We start from the raw sequence: 6,014 nt of genomic DNA, 5'->3' as shown, positions 1-6,014 counted from the left end.
CCGCACCTGAGTTGGCTGGATTTGTCCTCTCGCTATCACATTCAAGCACCACTCTGTATTTGTACAGAATGGGGATGCAGCTCTGATGAGATGGCAGCAAGACCAAGCTCTCAGCAAGGGCTGATAATCCAGCCTGATTGTACAAGCTTGTAAACCCAATGCCTATCCTTAATAACAGCGCCAAACACATACTGAAATACAGCACGTAAGGAGCTGGGGGAAAGGGGTCATACCTGGAGCAAACTCTTTCACTCTTCATGTGCCATTATAATAAATTCAGTGGGTTTCTGAAGAAGGTGCAGCACCTCTAACCCCAGGTGTTGGGCCAGTGAGAAAAACTAAGTGACTGAACAAAGACCTAGAGGAAAATCTCTTAAATCTTACCCTAATGTATGTGTGTATTGCCTAAGCTCTAAATGAGACCCTTCATGACCTTGTAAAAAAATCTTTTAAGAAAATCTTGTTAACCCTGAGTAACTCCTAAACCTGAAAATTTAGTAGTGTCAAACTGGTATAGTATTTATATAAAGCAGACAAAAACAAACTTCAAAACTATCACTGTATGCACAATGTGTCCCTTCATATAACAATTACAACCTCATGAAAGGTCTTTATGTCCTCTCTCTACCGAACCCCACCCCATACACACACTTTACCAAAAGTAATTCAGAGGGAATAAAACCACCATATACATGGGACTTTGCATTATCTGCAACAAAACCTAAGACCTAAATTGAAAGAGGTATGTCTATACTTTTATATTTCAACTCAAAAGAAAAACAAAAGTCCTTGACTAGCAAGGTCTGTTTGTACGCCAATGATGTGATGCCAATTTACTACTCCCTTAAAAAAAACCTCAATCCTCTTCACATGCTTATTTTTATTTCAGGATTGCAAGGGCAGGCGTGAACTCAGGAATATCACTGGATCATTCCTTGGTAATTTTAATCTGTGCAAACAGAGTACAAAGTGTCCCACAGCACTTACCCATGGACATTGGAGCACCACTTTCCCAGTGTCAGACAGGCAATTTTGCCTCTGCCATATTCATGCATCCAGTAACTGCACCTCTCTACAATCCAGACATCACTTTATGGGATCAAAGTCCTGTTGGAGAAGGGATAATAAATTTGCAGTGATGAACTACAGTTTTACTGTTGAAGCTCTATATACAAACAGAGAGAGAGGTGTTCGTTATCCAGATGCGTCACCTGTCAGAGCTTCTAGTTTGGTTTTGAGTTTTGGACAGTCTAAACGCAATTACAGTAGTCATCTGTACTCCTCCTGTGGTAGCAACTTTTAGACAGCTGGAGTAAAGCCTTGGGCACCAGGAAACATGAGCTCTAATCCCAGTTCTAACACAGACTTCCTTTACAAACTTGGCCAGTTTACTCAGATTCTTTCTACTGCAGGTTTTCAACCTATCAAAGCCATTTGCTCCATCTATCACAAAGGAGTGTCACAGGATTTTAATCACAGATTTCAGTGGAGTGCTTTGAGATGCCATGAGAAAAAAAAGCTGAAGGACAAACTAATTCTATCTTGCTCTACTGAAATTGTGCATGTTTGATTTTTCCTAAAGTCCACTAAGGATGAGTTGAGAAAAACCTCAGCATTTTCACAACAATGAACTTCGCAATTAAAGGTCATTTGCCTTGTTTTTTAATGTATATATATATAAAGAGTTTTCCAGTTGTTGAAAATGCAGGACTGACACTTCAAATGTGTTTTGATGCCATAAATAGCAGAATGCTGGAATGTTTCCACTTTCCTGAGTGTTTCCACTTATCTGACATTTAGATGTAATCAGGTTTAGAACAAAGCTGTGCCAAGCCCAGGTTTATTTTGAGGTCAGCTCATGGCTATACTTTACACAGGAACTAGTGAGCTAGAATATACCCACAAATCTTTAACCCATCACCTGTCTGAATATTACAAAAGAAAACGCATTTGCTAAAACACTTTTGAGCCCCAACCCACCTGGTTAAAGGAGAATATTTGCTCTTTTACTGTGCCATACAGAATATGGCTAAACAAAAATCAGAACTGTAAATAATAACAACAACAACAATAACAACAACACTTTACTGACCAAGGTAAAAAAGACTCTTAAACAGCTATATTTATGGACACGTTCCCCCTCCCTCTCCCCATTTTTATCCTCACGAAGAGCACAGTTTCTCATTCATTAGTACCAGAATGATCCAAAACTTAAAACATTCTCCCTGAACTTCTTGCTGATAAGCAGATATTTGTGAACAACAAAATCCATTGGCAACCTGGCACAGTCTATACCAAAAACTCACGAAGATAAAGCCTAACCAGTAACCTCTGGAAAAATATTCCCACTTGGTACAGAAACAGAAATCAGAGAACAAGTCCTATGGCTTTGGTCACACTTTCATACAGATGCTGCCTAAATCATGGCCCTGAAATCACTACAGAAGCTGTTGAAAACTAAGCCATGGAGGCATTAACTCAGTAAATGAACAAACACACCCATGACTCTGATTCCAACATCCCTACATAATCAGAACAGTGGCCAAAATGTGTTATTTTTGTAAGATTTTCTCATTTTATTTCCATTTATCTGCTCATACAGGTGACCTGAGGAATTTAAAAAAACAAAACCAAAATAAAAACCCAATGTATTTTTCTCTCTCTTAGACATATTATGTTGAAGAGAGAGAAAAACACGCACTAACACCAAATCTCAATGAGTGTCTTGTAAATCATTCCTTTCCACAATGGAAAGTCCTACATCCTTCCTGATCCACCCTCTTGGCCTAGCCATGGATGTGGGAGAGGAAAAAAAGACAAAGAGCCCACAACACATTTCTCATACATTCACACAAATAGCAGCTTAGAGCCTGAAAAGCCCTAATGCGTACCTTCCATTATATAGATATATATACATATATAAAGCAGCCAATAAAAGGCTACACATAGCAATTACCTTTTCCCTTCTTGTACATACTGTCAAGCAGTAAACAGAAATTAGCAGCTGCAATGCTTTTTTATTCAGGATGTGTATATTAACTGATGACTCACCAAATAACTCACAGCCCAGCATGCCAGTTGTCTTCTCCTCCACAGAAAGAAACACTATTTTAAACAGAGAGTTAACCACTGTGGATTTTATAGGCAAGCCAGCATGCATTAGAACTAGATAAATATTGCTGGTGAACCCCAAGAGGGCAGAGGAAGGGGGTGGTTCCAACAGCAGACTGCAAGCTTTTTAAACTCTTCAAATAGGAATAAAACTACATGGAGGGAAAGAGTGGAGGCAGGAAGAAAATATTATCCCATAATCAACCCACACTGCCTTTTGTGGTACACACTGCTTTCACACAGCAGGCAAGACCTGCACTGCATGAACTGCTTCAGCATATGGCTACATTTCTTTATGTAGTGCTCTGTACGCACGTTTGAAGCTTGACTCAAGCGTTTATTTCAAATGGAGAACAGGAATCTATGGCACAGGAGGCAAAGATGGCATGCAGCAGGTTCAGGGAGGGCTTGGAGCTGGGGTTTGTGCTGGAAATGGCATGTGTGAAGAAGCAGCTCCCAAATCCTCTATCTCACTCCAGTGCCTGCAGGAGTTGGGAGCCCCAAAGCTACAGTAAAAGGATGCTCTGCAATGTCTTTGGCAGTACAGTGTCTTGTGGGCCTTGCCAAGTTTCTTCTAGAAGACTTAACCTCTAATTTGGAAAGCAAGCTGACACTTCCTCTTTCAGATCACCATGCAATTGTCCACCATGTAATTAATGAGCTTGACATTACAATTTTGGCCAAACTTCTGTTACATCCTATCTGATCAGATGTTATCTGAAAGAATTAAAATCCAATTAAAATCTAGGGAAATAAAGGCAATTGCTCTGTACTCTTACAACATTCACTATTTAGTGCAGCATGACAAATTTATTTACTGAGTACAGAATATTCTACTGTGATTTAGTATTTGAAGACTGAACCATACATTTCATTTCGTTTCAACTCCATTTAATCTACTTAAATTCTGATTCATTTCTTATTGCTTTGTCAAAAGATGAAATAAGTAATTGGCCATGGAATTTTCCAGGAGTTGCAGAAGTGTCATTTAATAAAAATGCGGGGTGTGAATTCTTCCTAATATTGTAGTTCTTTAAAAACTACAAAATGAGAGAGCAAGGGTCGTTTGTGTCCAAATGGACATTATTCCTTTGCTCCCCAAAGAAAAAAGAAGTTGCAAGAAAAACTGACAGCACTAATTTCCACAGTACCTGCTGCTGATTTCTAAACTCCAAATGCAGAATTAAAAGTCTCCCTCAGCATAATCTCAATTACTCTTCACCACCATTGCAGACACCTGAATCCAACCTTTGCAACATGGGTTTAAGGCTAATTATACACAAATAGGGAGAGCCAAAATGTAGCAGAAAACACATTCCAGCATACAAAAACATATTCTTATTTGTGTTTTCATACTAATTTATGCCTGGTTCTCAACAAGGCACAAGTCCTTGGGGTTTAGGCTCTCACATCCACAAATTACAACAGCCTCTACAGCCAACACTGTTAAGTGAAATCCTTTCTCTGCTACTGAAAAAGGCGAGATAATACATAGCATCCAACCAGCATTCTGCAAGCAAGATCTAGCACACTCATGACGTATCTGCAGGGGCTAAAAGCCAAAGCTGCAGCTATCATGTGTCAGCTAAGGGTTTTGTAGACTGACAGTGAACATACACTTCTAAAAAGCACTGATTCTGTTACAAATCTGCTATGTGAACAGTCCTGGTACATGCACTCAACAAAATCTGACAATTCTGAGGCAATTCTGAGAGGTGAAGTTTTTTGGGTACAAGATATGGAACTTGCTGGGTCCTGACAATATGTTCCCATCAAGTGCTTTCCATGAAAGTAAACACATTATGCACACACACACTGTTTGTGTGGTACATCTTAGAAGTCTAATATATCCTATAAGTTGTGGAATGTAGTGCAAACACAGCACACTGATGCTTTGCCCAGGCTCTGCATAAATGGCCACAGAGGCCTATCAAAAATATTCATGGTGAGTCTACCTGGATTGCTGTAAATCCAAAAATCCTGCCAAATTCAAAATAACAGCTTCTACATGAACAAAACCCAGATTATTAATAAATACAAAATTAAAGCTGTATGGGACCTCTGGGAATTGAAAGTCACATAGAATTCTAGAAATGAAGAATTTCAGTATTTTCATCACTTGTTATTTTGGTGCTGCACAGGCATTATTAGAGGCCTCTGAGCTGTAATCCTCTTGCACTACAGCCCCAGAAGAAATTTTCAAAGCAAAATCCAGTTTAAAATTTGAAAGCACACACCAAGAAGTCTAAATTCATCCTGAGGTTTGTATAAACTACTATATAATACCAAATATATATCCATAAGTATCTTAATTGCTCAGGCAGCAGTGTAATACTCAAAAAATACAAGCAAGGCAAATCAGTACAGTGAGTAAGCAGGTAGTCAGGAATAAATTAAGATGAACTGGTGATTGTAACCAGTGAGACCACAGATTAGAAGAAACTGCAAAAACATGAAACTACACAATCTGGTATTAATAAAGAAAATAAGAAACTATCAGTGGGAACTTCTTAAAGCTTCTACACTTAGAAATCTGAATTTTAAATACAAAGTTCCTTGCTAAATAACTAGCAAAACTGTAAAGAACATACTTATCTACTTCAGACCTACCCAGGCCAGTGTCCAGTACAAGCTGCTCTTGTTATTGCTAAACAGAATGCATTTGAGTATGTACTTTTATGACTAGAAAGCACCTTAAACCCATATATTTTAAAATCACTATCCATTGCCTTTGTCATACTGCCCTAGTGCAACACCTTTTCTTTGACACGTGCATCTCCGAATCTATACTGTAGCAGGAAAGAATTCCACCACAAACCCAAGAGAAATGAATTCCAATAAAAGCATTTTTATGTGCTCTCTGCGGTACAAACACGCTCCAGGCACACTGGGATTTTGGCCAA

This window comes from Melopsittacus undulatus, chromosome 11 (genome assembly GCF_012275295.1).
Source record: "Melopsittacus undulatus isolate bMelUnd1 chromosome 11, bMelUnd1.mat.Z, whole genome shotgun sequence".
In the NCBI taxonomy this organism is placed as follows: Eukaryota; Metazoa; Chordata; class Aves; order Psittaciformes; family Psittaculidae; genus Melopsittacus; species Melopsittacus undulatus.
This window is presented reverse-complemented; position numbering follows the sequence as displayed.